The sequence below is a fragment of the Crotalus tigris genome, unplaced genomic scaffold, assembly GCF_016545835.1.
Source record: "Crotalus tigris isolate CLP2741 ecotype Arizona unplaced genomic scaffold, ASM1654583v1 scf7180000019380.578012, whole genome shotgun sequence".
Taxonomy (NCBI): domain Eukaryota; kingdom Metazoa; phylum Chordata; class Lepidosauria; order Squamata; family Viperidae; genus Crotalus; species Crotalus tigris.
The window spans coordinates 220,600-234,961 of record NW_024097508.1 but is presented as its reverse complement, the minus strand read 5'-3'; positions in this window follow the sequence as shown (position 1 = coordinate 234,961).

Below are 14,362 nucleotides of genomic sequence, written 5' to 3'. Positions count from 1 at the left end.
CATAATTAACCTGAAAACAAACATGTTTTTCTTTTCACAAGTTTGTTTACTCTAATTTAGCTACCACAAAATGTGATTGCAATAGATAATGTCAGTCATAATAATGGCACAAACTGTGTTTTTTTTTTAGAACAAATCAAAATACTGTGATTTTTTTTAGAACAAATCAAAACAGGTTCACAAATACACTCATCATTAAAAAGAACATGCACATCCACAAAGGAAATGAAGATATCAAAAGGAGAAAAATTAGTAATCAATTTGTCCATTAAAAAATTGAAAATAACTTCTAAATTTTAGGTACTAAGATGCAGATGTTCCAAAGAGATGTTCCAGACACAACATAAGATGGCACTGGTCTGCTACAGATTTGTTTTTTAACTTGCTTTTAAAGAGAATAAAAATATTGAGGTGGAATTGAATTGAACTGGTTATTTCAGAATATAATATTATAAGTTCATGAATATACAGGTCTCTCCCTGGTACAGAAATATAAAGATGGGAAGCTTAAGTCCAACACAAGGATTCCTAGCTGTCTGAATTATTCTTGGGTTTTCCGTTTCTGGGAGATTCTGGGTTCCTGGGTTGATGAACAGAACTCCAGTCTTTTCCTAGCCTTGTGTCCCACTTCTCACTTCTCCTTCCAACTTCTCCTCAACTTCTGTCTTCTGAGTTTTCTCTTGGTTTAAAAAAGAACTCATACTTCTCCTTGAATAACTCTACCTACGGGACAAACACCCACCCCCATTTGTGTGTGTGAAACAACAGGGAAGTGGAACAACTAAACAGAAAACAACATGGACATCTATATAATAGTAGGTATATAAAAACATAAAAAATGCACATATTCGAATGCAACGTGTCAAAATTTCAAAGCAATCGGTAAAGAACTTTCGGAGATTTAAGATTTTGAACAAACGAACATTTACATTTTTATTTATATAGAGATAATATATATAATAGTAGAGGGAGAACTGTTTGATGATTCAAAAGTATTGACATGGAAGATCAGTTGGCAAAGGAAGAAAGCCAGAGTAAGGCTGAAGGAAACTAGGGTTTTGATTTATTAGAGGGGATTTATTAGAGGGTTGAATATGGTGGAAAATAAATAATTTTTAGAAAATAAAGTAACATTATAACTCTGTGGCCTTGCTTGGGGCACACATGGGAGCATACAGCTGTGGAGCTGGTTAGTACCCTGAAAGCCATCCCTCTGCCTTGTAATTAATTTTTAACATTGATTGCCTCTTTTAAATTTTATATACTGTTTTTGTGTTTTTACTATTTTATTTGTACACTGCCCAGAGTCCCGCTGTGAGGGAGATGGACATTTCCTAAATATTATTAACTAAATAAAACCAAAAGACCAATTGGCTACAGAGGGATTTAGTTTTCAGTGGTTTTCATTTGCACAGTTAAGAGAAAGATTTAAGGTAGACTAACAATCCATGACCCACTAGGTCATTCTTCTTTCCACATATAATATAGATTTACACCATTTCCACTTTCCTTATGACCCTCAGTAGAGTCCAGGTGAAACAACCTCCTCCTCCTCCTCTTCCTCCTCCTCCTCCTCTTCCTGTTCCCAGAACTGCCTGCCACTTTGCTGTGGGGAGAGGAACAAAGACAATGGTGGGCCATGAATAACACTGCACTGCAGCATGTCCGAAAGGGGCCCCTTTCTCCAGAGAGGAAGAGGGCTCATCCTGTCTCACTAGCAGGCATCCTAGTCGCTCCCTCATCTTTCCTTTTTCCACCTATAATATAAGCTTGCACAGTTTCCACTCCCCTCACAACACTAATGATAAATTGCTCTACATTATTCTTGGGCTGAGCCAGACAGATGTGCAGAAGAATTTGTTCAGCATCTGTCAGACAAAGTCCACTTGCAGATGGATGCTGGCCTTATTGCAAGCCCAGAGGAGTTGCTGAGGGAGAGTCTTGCCTGGAACCTGGGAATGGTTTCAACCAGCTGAGCCTGAAGAAGTGGACAGGATCTTTAGGATTGTGAGCTGAGCCACCTGCTCTTTAAATCCTCTGGTTTGTTAAAGTGGCTGAGGGGTTGTTGAGTGACTGGGTTCTAGCAATTTTTGTACAATCTAACCTCCCCTTTTGGGGGAAGTTGGTTGCATAACAGTTTCAAAGGATCTTGGGTGAAGGGGATTATCTGGATCACTTTCAGTTAGAATTCAGACCAGGGTATGGGTTATAAGGAGTGTTGGTTGCCCTTCTGGATGATCTCTGATGAGGGCAGGATAGGGGTTCTGCATCCATCATTGCCCTACATGACCTCTTTGTGACTTTTGATACCATAAACAATTGTTTCAACTCAGAGGATTGGGGATGGATGGCACTGTGTTGTGCTGGTTTGCCTCCTTTCTCCATTGTTGATTCTATTTGATGGGATGATGGGGAGAGGAACGTCCCATTCTTGGCTTCACCTGTGAGAGGCGCTGTAGTGTTTGATGCTTTTTCTACTATTCAACAATTACACAAGGCCATCTGATAAACTCATTGGTACATTGATGCTACCCATTTATACATCTTTGTCACTGGTGAATTAAGAGATGCTGTGGACATCTTATCCTGGTGCTTGGATGTTGTGAGGGTCTGGTTAGTGAACAACAGGCTTCAGCTAACAAAAATGAGTGGCTTTGGGATCGGGACTTGTAGGACTCTGCTGTCTTTAGTGCTGGACGTATTGTATTGCCCCAAACAAACCTGGTGCACAACCTGGACTCACAACTCCTGTGCAGGTGGTGTCATGGCTAGGAGGCACTTTGCACAACTTATCTTTTGCACCAGTCATACCCATTCCTAGATTGGAGCACTCTGCTCACTCATGTTATAGTCACCTATGTATTGGATTAGACCAGGGGTAGGCAACCCAAAACACTCAAAGAGCCACTTGGATCCATTTCCCACCAAAAACAAAACACTGAGAGCCGCAAAACCCTTTTGATATCTAAAAGGAAGATAACACTGCATATATCCTTTTTTACCTTAGCCCTTTGTTCTGATGATGTTAACAGGTTGTTAACGAAAGCTCAGCAATTAATAAAAAAAGCCTTTTATCTTACATCCCAGAGCTCTTTATTTTTATCTGATTGACTTTAAATATTCATACCTGGGATTCCAATATTCAAAATTATTAAAGATATTTATTACACACACACACACACACATATATACATATATACATATATATGTTTTCTGAGGTTTTCGCGGGTGTTTGTATGTAGGTCTTTGGTTATTCGGGTTTTCTCTCTTCGAAGCACAAAGCCGAAAGCACCAGCCTGAAGATGATGAATGAGACTTCATCGAAACGTCGCCAAGACACTTCCAATTTTACGCGGGAGAAAACCCAAATAACCAAAGCCTACATGTAACATTAAGAGCATGGGCAATGCGTGACCGTCCCTCTGGAGGAAAACAATGTAACATTATGTGCCTTCAGCAAAGAGGGTTGACAGAGGAGACGAGCCTTGGAAATGCCCAGATAGGGAATAATCAGCAGCTGAGTAACTCTCCACCTGCTGAAACATATGCCCATCCCCCATGGGGACAGGAGTGTATTGACAACCAAGAGCCAAGTGCCGATGAATCGAGGGTCTCCCCAGGAACAGCGAGGAGTTTGACAAAGAAGCGATCTTGTACAGACCCCGGATTATTAAACAATCATGATTCAAATGATTGGAATGTCATGTGTAACTCCACCGGCGATCCTGCAACTAACTCCACTAATGACATTTCCCTATTGAGCTGTTCTCGCCTTGGGAATGCAGGAGAACTACGGGGAGATGAGAAGCCTGTTTGTTATAATCTTAGAGCCTCCACACGCTCCCACAGACATTTGAGAGGAATGACCCCCCGCAGGAATGTAGAAGGAGATGCAAGTCATGACCGCAAGGACCCCACCTCTCTCCCTTTAAGGAGGATTGCATACCCCCAAGTAATGAGTGAATGTATAAACAACAGTGAGGGGACAGCCCCCTCGGGAGAAGGGGTTAACAATCAACTTGTGGGTGCCACGAATTCCGTAGAGGATGTTAAAATCACCCCAATTGAAGAGAAAAGAGAAAGGGGAGTTAATAAAGTGATATGAAGGATCGGGAAACAGGATGATACAAACACAATGGAATCTTGGGCTACAGAGACAAACAATGAGGATATAATTGTGAAGGAGGATCGTAAACAGAGAAACGGGGAGGAGAATGGAAATAGGGAGTACTAAGAGGGAGGATGAGGAGAATAAACAACATAAACACAGACAGTGCACATTTATCTTTTGAATATGTATACACCCAGGAGACTACGTTCCTCAATTTTTAGGTTAATTTTATATATATATATATTTCTTTGTCAGAAAAAGAAATTTGGATTTGTAATGTTTCGCAGTTGCGACTTGAGCCTGCTTGACGCCCCTAATTGGGGGCTGCAAGGCAAAAGAGATTGTAAATAGTAAAACTGCAGTATAGCAGTTACAAAATGTCAAGGTGTAATCAATTAGACATCTGTCTGAAAAAACTTTCTGCATATATGATGGTGAAAATGCGACTCCCGGGCATAATTATAAATGGAATGAATAAAGTGCGTTCACCAGGAGAGTTTATAGTTAAAATACTTTAATTAAAGTATTTTACTATATTAAAAGGTTGCCAAACTTTCGTTGGGAAAACTCCCCAACATCTTCAGGGCAGAGAGACCATTTCTAACAAGGTGGTTTAAACGGGTTCCATAGACTTCTGCGCTTGGTTCCTAGACCGTGCCAGCATTCCCCGCTGAACAGCTGATAGGTGGGAGGGGGAATCGGAGTAAAGATTTCTTCCGTCGTTCTCTCGAGCACTTGTGTTCACATCTCCATCGATCTCAGGGGGTATTGTTAAAGCTATGTTCCGCCCTCTCCCGGAAGCACTGGCTCTCGTTGCAGCGGTGGGATTTAGTTCAATGTCATTGTGTATTCTACCATGGAGGTGAGGCTTCATCGGCTGCAATTTAACATCTTTCCTCTGCTGCGTGCTCCCGTATTTATCTTCATTCGCATGTACAAGCATCAACTGGATGTGGTATTTTTCAATGTTTGAATAAAAGGGAAAGTAACATGAGCGGGGAATCTGCCCAAATACCAACAGACTTTTGCTCACAGAAATGGGGGGGATTTAACTTGAATATTGACCTACGAGGGAAGATGAGCATGGAGGACACCATGATGGAGGAGGATGATTCAAACATTGAAAAATACCACATCCAGTTGATGCTTGTACATGAGAGCGAAGATAAATACGGGAGCACGCAGCAGAGGAAAGATGTTAAATTGCAGCCGATGAAGCCCCGCCTCCATGGTAGGTCCTTTTGGACCCTCAGCAGATAGAATTCGGGTGTGGGAAACAGAGTCTTGTTTCCCTGCGTCTGTGTTACCATGACATCACAACCGGAAGCCACAAGTCTACACATCTTAAAGTTGTCCAGTTTGAGAAGCACTGTTGTGGGTGGCAAAAAATGGTTTCTGAGACCATATGCAATACTGCAACTTTTTATTTCCCCACCCTTGCTTTAAAGCTATGATTGGATCTCATTTTCTTGACCCTTAGATTAAAATACTAATCTCTTCAAATGCTAACATATTATTTTCTGCTGTTCATAATTTCTTTAATAGTTTTATTATTTTAGATTTTATGACCACTGCCTTGGTAGCTTTTAATTAATGGTAGGACCTAGCTAACTTCACCGATCTTGAAATGTTAACCAGGTTGTAGTTGATAGGTATCTGTGTTGGACTGTAAAGGAGAATAATTCTCACCCAAGGTTGAAATGAGTGGTCCTTGGTGCTTTCTGAGCTTGCCCTAACTAGTTAAAATCACCAGTGCTAGTAAGGAATCCTGTTTGCTGTCAGTTTATATTCTGGTGTCTTACCTGTCTGTGAGGGTGGGGCCGGTCTTAGGATTCTTTGGTTGGGCTGTTTGCTTGTTGGCTTCTTTGGCAGTTTCTTGACTGGGGTATTGTTTACTTGATTGTTGGTCTACTGTTAACCTTGGAGTTAATCTATGCTGATCTGGATGCTGAATGCTGGCGGTGAGGTGCTTGGGTCTTTTTGTTCACTTTTGGGCTGGGTGATAGTCTCTTTTGTACAGTCTATAGATATTGTTATCTACCACTATGTTTCTATTGATGGCTGATTTGTCAGAATGCCAGGCTTCTAGAAATTCCCTGGCATTTTTGGACTTGGCCTAGTCTAGGATTGTCACATTTTCCTAATTGAAACTATGATTAAATCTGTCTATATGTTTTGAAATTAAATAATTTTCATCATGTCTTCTGACTGCTAGTTTGTGTTCATTGATGCATTCTGCCAGTGTTGGACTGTGTTGGATGGAAACTAACCAAGGAGAGAAGCAACCTAGAACTTAGGAGAAATTTCCTAATGGTGAGAACAATTAACTGGTGGAATGGCTTGCCTTCAGAAGTTATGGGTACACCATTGCTGGAGGCTTTTAAGACGAGACTGGACAGCCACTTGTCGGAAATGGTATAGGGTCTTCTGCTTGAGCAGGAGTTGGACTAGAAGACCTCAAAGGTCCCTTCCAACTTTGTTTTTCTATGTTCTAAGATGCCCTATATCAGTGTGTCAAACTTAGGAGACACTTCAGACATACAATATGGTATAGTTTGATAAAAACCTATTGCATACAGGTAGTCTCCAACATACAATCATTTATTTAGCAGCCATTCAAAATCATAGCATTTGAAAAAGTGATTTACCACTGGTCCTCACTCTTACAATTATCACAGCCCTCCATGGTTTGGGTGCTTGGCAGCGGGTTGCAGTGTACTGGGATCATGTGATTACCATTTGTGACCTTCCTATCTGGCTTCTGAGAAAATCAATGGAGAAATCTGGATTTGCTTATTGACCACATGATTCACGTAACAAAAGCAGTGATTTGCTTAATAACCATAGTAAAAACAGGTCATAAAAATGGGCATGATTCACTTAACAACCACCTTTCTTAGCAATGGAAATCTTGGTCACAATTGTCCTAAATCGAAGACCGGCTGTATTAGGATTCAGCTACTTTAAACAATGGATTGCCCTCTAGCAACCCACAGCCATAGTGATTAATCACAGGACTAATTTTACCCCGTTTCTAGCACTTTAATGGATACAGTTTCTAACCTTAATTGGGATCAGTGACTCCTTGCTTAAGCAGCCTGGTTATCAAGAGTGACATCACATGACTGTGCTGACTCGTTTCCAGCTATGTCATTAAACAAATCACTGCAGGTCATTATGTATGGTCAAGTGACCATGATGTGTGACTTTTTGCCAGCTTTCCCATTGATTTGTTTGTCAGAAGATAGCTGTGAAGGTCAGAAATGGCAATCACATGTAACCATTGCAAAAATACATTGATTGCCACGTGCTTGAATTGTGATCACATGATTAGGGGACCTGCAACAGCCGCAACTTCAAAAACTAGTTGTCTTGTTTTTCAGTGCTGTTTGACAAGTTTGACAAGTTGCAGAACAAATGGTTAAATGAGGACTAACTATACAAAAGACCCTAAAATTCCTATTTTAGGCAATATTACAACCACATGCTGAATGTTTTTCTTAAGTGGGCATTTAAATTGCAAATGTCTCCACCAAGAGATTTGTGGAAACCCTTAGGAAATTGAGTCAGATCATCATTGTTTGCTCCAATCATCTTGCAGAGGGAGGAGAAATCTTTGGGAGATACTGTTAGATTTTTCACTTATACAACATCACTGTTATCCAGTCCCCCGTCCTAAGCAAATTTATTCTGATGTCTTATAAACTATTACAAGTAGCTGACCAACTTCTTTTATGGAAAAGATTAGTGGGTTAATTTGTTCTCATACTGTGTCATCCTTGACATCAGATCCATGACATTCAGGAAGGGGCATCATTGTTTAGTTTAGATTTAGAGATTGGCTTACTCTAGAAGAATCTGAATAGCTAACAATTAAAACAGAAGCGTAAGACCAAGGGGAGGGGGAGAAAGAACCGTGCATGTCCAGGAAATATGTGATATAACAAAAGCAGCAGACTGGGACACAACACCCACCCTAGTCCTAGGCCTGGGAGAATAGCCAGGTCTTCTGAGATGTTTGGAATGCTATCAGGATGGGAGCTGTAGGAAGCAGGATGGATGGAAGCATTTTGGTTTTCATCACTTCAATCAATTGTTAATTTTCTATTTTTAATGTTATGTGAATACTCTCAGATGACACTTTAGTGTTTCTATCATTTGCTAATAGTTTTAAAATTCCATGGCTGAGTTTTATAATAAAACTTAACATTATTTTTCTAAATGCAAAATTGTTACAGGTAGTCCTTGAGTTATCACCACCTGTTCCATGTCAGTTCAAAATTACAACTGTGGAATGAGAGGGATTTACCTGCTGGCTTCAAAGTCATAGTGGAAGGCAGCAAAGTCATAGGGAAGCCAGCAGGGAAGGTTGCAAGTTGCTCCCATAAGTTATTCCTGTGGCTTTTTCTCCCAAGGAGCCTCACGCTCTCATGCTTGGGATCACACCTGCCCACAACACTGCCTAGGCTGCCCAGTGCCCACCCATGAGTCTTGCTGGCCCACTCATGTCTTACTGCTCTGCCTGAGGCCCCCATTCACACATCTGGGTGCCTGCCCGGGATCCCCGCACACTCCCATGCTCCTTACTTGGGACTTCTGTCTCTTCCCGCTTAGCAATCCACATGGTCTCTGTGTTATGACAATAATTGGGACTATGAAACTGCTGTTGCTAAATGATGTAGTCATGTGACATCATGCTTAATGGCCCATCGCTTACCAATGGTATTCCCAGTCCCAATTGCTATTTTAATCTGAAGATTGTCAAAAATGGTGATTCAACTTACACCTCAAGATTTCTGTAATAATTCTTTTTTTCTTTTGTATTAGTTCTGGCTCTCTATAAAAGAAATGTGGCATATAATCCAGTTTCAAACATTGTCTGCTTTTATTATACACTTCTATAGCTGCGGAACTAATTTTTAAGGACTTATTTTATTATCTAGTTGCTGCTTGGATTTTTAATTTGTAGAAAATGGGAATATGTTGAAATGGTAAAGGCAGTTCTTTTCCTAGTCAATTTTTTATTTTCATAGATTTGAGCCCTTTATTTGTATTTAGATGGGATTGTAATATTTTGCCAAATGTGGATTGTTGGTGTTCAAAAAAGAAATTCAATTTATTTTAATAGGACTATTCTGAGCATGAGCAAATATCATTTTTAATATGTGGTGTATGTTAAATGTTAATGTATAACAATTATAAGCCTTATAAAAGGAATATTTTTAAGGGGCTATGCTTTATTAGCAATAAGATATACACCCTGAAGATTTTAGACTAACATAATGATTATGGTCCCTTCCTTCTCTTCCTTCGTTTTCTCCCTCAAGATTTGGATGAGCTGTTGTATACATTATAGAAATATTATATCCATGAAAGAATTTTATTTACATATGGTCTGCCCCCTCATCAACAATAGAAGATGTTTTCTGGAGTAAATTAAAATTTTGAATATATTTAATGGCAGGAATCTGTAATACCAGCAAGAAAATGAATTAGACTAACAATTACATTTAATGGATTAAAGATCACAGTAGGATACTGGTTGTCTCAGAAGTTCATTTACAGTTCTTATCTACCAAAGACAATGAACCTATGTCACAAAGCTTGATGTAAAATGCTTGCTAAATTTGACATATCAAAATGAAGTTCAAAGAAATGTATTTGTTCTATGTCATTTTTCAATAAAATTTTGTAAAATTTTCCTGTCTTTTCTTGCTTGTACTATTCAAATCATGCAAGAACCATGGGAAAAATTACTTTTAAATATAATCACTTCAGTGTCTATTTCTTCCTTATATGTTGAAATTTAGCACTGTGATTAGAATGACTTTTGTCATTCCCTCATGTTACATACTACAATGTTGGAACAAGGCATTTTGAAGGGGAAAATGTGTTTTTTGAGTGGACTCCCTTAATATAAATTAATATGACTATATTGTCTTGCAAATAGGAGAAACTAAGCTGTTTCTTAGCTGGATTAAATAAGTGTTGGCATTGTATTTTGAAATGTTTAAAAATACTGATTTATGCAACAGACTGATGGAAAGAGCTAAGAAGATGGCATTTGAAATATATACCTATCAGTCATGCAGTGGGCTGCCTCTTTGCCTATTGGAGCATCTGATTAGAATGGTAATGGAGCATGTCTTAATAATAGTCCCACCTCTGCCTTTGTGCACCTGCTGTTAACATGGGTGTGCCAGATAGATGTGGGATCAAGGCAGGAAGGAGAAGGATTAACAGAAATGGTGGAACAAACAGTTTAGAAAGAAAACTGTTTTAACACTTGAAAGAAAGGAGGAAAGCTAATACTCTTATTCTTGGCAGTTCTTCCTCTTGCTTGGATCTTTATATAACTCAACAACAGTTGTCCCACAACTAAGGGCTTATTCCCCTTACTTAGTTCCCTTGCCACCAGAAGAGGCAGCATTCTGTTTCTGGATGGCCGAAATGAACATTACTCTTTATTAATGACTTTTTAAGCAATCTTGATGATTTTTTTTGTTGTTCCTCCAAAATGTACTTTTCCCTACTGTATCACATCATTCCATTTCAGATAGCGTGCTTTAGCATTTTCTAAACTTCATTTGTTTATTTATTTAGTTATTTACTTATCCATTCATCATATTCATATGGCTGCCCATCTCACAAAATGTGACTGTGGGTGACATACAATAAAAGCCTCTATAAAACAGTAATATAAAAAGGTTAGATAATTAAAATTGTTGGCTACAATACTTTTAGAGAAAGGAAGGAGACCTGTCCCTTTAAGTGAATCAATTCTTACCATGCATCTTAATGTTTCCCTCCCTCCACTATAGCAATAGAATAATTCACAATTCGGTTACTCAAAGTAAGTCTGTAGCAATTCACCATACCCAGTTTAAATTCCAAATTGAAAGGTCAGTACCTAGAGAAATTTTAAACAATTGATGAAGTCCAATACTAGTACCATTGCATTAGTATGAGAGAATATTCTGTGCCTCTTTTGATTTGCAGACTTTTCCCTAGCTTTGAAGATCCATTCAACCTTGGCAAACAGTACTGCCCAAATTATGATTTCTGCGTCAGCATGAAATATATGAAGCCGCCTCTGCCTTTGGTGAGGAGAGTTTCAGAGGACATGAACATTCACAAATCCTTGGAAAAGATCTAGGAGGTGCTCAGAATAATACTAGCCTTGTACTCTAGAGATTATGTTTGGCTGCATTCAACTCATTTGCCATCAAGTAAATTGCCCTGCCTTTGTGATTCAGATAGCATTTGCTTTGTGGTCTCTGGATAGAAATGAATAGTAAGCAAGCCTGGAATGGCTTTATGCCGTTATATGCGAAGTCTGGTAAGGGCAGCCTAAACAAGATCATTAGGCAACTATTTCTGGATGTTGCAGACTAAGGAAAGTAATAACAAATAATAGAGATTGCTGATAGTCTTGCATTTTTCTTATTTAATCACCATATCAATGTTTAATTTCATCTTTTTATTTAGATGTAATTAGGTACTTCTAAACTATTCTAAGCTCTATTTCATAATATTCCAGAATTTGTTGTATTTCTTGTAATTCTTCTTGAGTCAACTCAGAAAGTTCAGACTGACCTAGGAGTTTTTGATAAAGTTCTACAGAGGAATTATTGAGTCTGTAATTTGTACATCCACTATCCCCAGCAAGCATACGGGACAGATACAGATTCCAATGAATAGTTAAAACTGCAGAAAAAAACAATGGCAACCAGCCTGCCTTCCATTGAGGACCTGTATATTGTAGAAAATATCTACAGACCCCTCACATCCTGGACATAAACTGTTTCAACTTTTCCCTTGGGATGCCGCTACTGGCATTTCATGCCAAAATAACTAGACACAGAGACAATTTTTTCCCTTGTGCCATCCCTCTGTTGAACACCTAATTTTCCCAGTACTGTCTAATATCTAATATCTAACAACAACAACAAAACAATAATAACAACAATAATAACAAATAACAACAACAATAATAACCATAATCGCACAGCCAGATGTTCAGACTAGGTTTGGCATTTTTGTCTTACCAGGGACCTGGGATAGGCAGATGTGGATGTTTTATGATATTAACCATATCGTCACACGATGGAAGCTGTTCAGAGTAAAGCTGGCTTTTGCAATTGACTGATGGTGAATTTGTCAATGCCAATGGTGCTCAAGTAATGCTCCAGTTGTTTTGGGATTACCCCCAAGGTGCCTATTATTATTGGTACTACCCATCTTGCCTTTGCCTCAGTCATTCTCTTTCTATTTGTATGTCTTTGTATTTTGTTATCTTCCCCAATTCTTTCTGTTCTACTGTCTCCAGGCACTGCCACATCCACTATCCAAACTTTTTTGTCTGTCTGAATTCTAAAGTTGAAGAGCAATTTAACTTTTTTCATTTTTTATGACTTTCTCTATTTTATGGTCCCACCAGTTCTTGCTTGTGGGCAAATGATATTTCTTGCAAATTTTCCAATGCACCATTGTTGCTATTTTGTCATGCCGCTGAGTAGTTCTGAGTAGGGTGGGATATTTAGGTCTAATAAGTTCAAATTTTCCATATATCTAGGCAGACCTTTGGGTATTGCTCCAAGGGCTCCTATTACTATTGGTACAACCATTGATTTCTTCCTCAACAGTTGTTCAACTTCAATTTGCAAATCACAATATTTTGTTATTTTTTTCTAGCTATTTCTCTTCAATTCATATGTCACCTGGTATTGCAATATCAATGAACCAGATTTTTTTCTTTTCCACAATAGTGATGTCAAGCTTTGATGGTGTTACAGATATTGTCACATTATTATTATTATTATTATTATTATTATTATTATTATTATTATTATTCATTGCACAGCCAGATGTTCAGACTGCATTTGGCATTTTTGTCTACCTATCAAGTCCTTACCAAGGACCTGGGATAGGCAGATGTGGATGTTTGATGGTATTACAGATATCGTCGCAGGATGGAAGCAGTTCATAGTAAGGCTTTCTTTTGCAATTGACTAATGGTGAATTTGTCAATGCCAATGATGTTCAGTGGTGCTCCAGTTGTTTTGGGTTTGGGATTGCACCAAAGGCAATATTATTGGTATTATTATTATTATTATTATTATTATTATTGATCATTGCACAGTCAGCCAGATGTTCAGACTGGATTTGGCATTTTGTCTACCTATCGAGTCCTTACCCAGGACCTGGGATAGGCAGATGTGGATGTTTGATGGTATTACAGATATCGTCGCAGGATGGAAGCAGTTCCTAGTAAGGCCGCCTTTTGCAACTGACTAATAGCGAATTTGTCAATGCCAATGGTGTTCAAGTGGTGCTCCAGTTGTTTTGGGATTGCACCCAAGTAGCCTATGACTATTGGTACTACCCTTGCTTGCTTTTGCCACAGTCTTTCTATTTCTATTTGTAGGTCTTTGTATTTTGTTATCTTCTCCAGGTCTTTCTCTTCTAGTCTGCTATCTCCAGGCACTGCCACGTCCACTATCCAGACTTTTTTGTCTTTCTTATCGACAATTGTTAAGTCTGGGGTGTTATGTTGCAGGTGCTTGTCTGTTTGAATTCTGAAGTCCCAGAGCAGTTTAATTTTATCATGTTCTATGACTTTCTCTATTTTATGATCCCACCAGTTTTTGCTTACAGGCAAATGATATTTTTTGCAGATTATTATTATTATTATTATTATTATTATTATTATTATTATTATTATTATTATATCTTCAATCTGATTCACAGTCTAGGAGTGGTAAAAGCTTAGCAGTTGAAGTCTTAACCAAGGGCCTAAGAATAGAATAGAATAGAACAGAATAGAATAGAATAGAATAGAATGGAATGGAATGGAATGGAATGGAATGGAATGGAATAGAGCTGGAAGGGACCTTGGAGGTCTTCTAGTCCAGCCCCCTGCTCAAGCAGGAGAACCTATACCATCTCAGACAAGTGACTGTATAACCTCTTCTTAAAAATCTCTGCTCTGCTCTGTTCAATGCAGCTTTGGTTCAGATATTAGACAACTGAAATAAAAAACATTTTTTAGTTAAAAATGGAAAGAGGCTTTTTTCAATCCTAATTTTCTTTGCTAATAGTTGCCAACATTATCTTTTATTCATGCTATTTTGAGGTAGGACTGAAAGATACAATGGATTAATTTCTAAAATTTTAGTTGCACTGAGATTCCAAGTGGCTTACTTTGGATGACAAATGAGAAAAATTGTGATTTGGAATCCTTCGGGCACA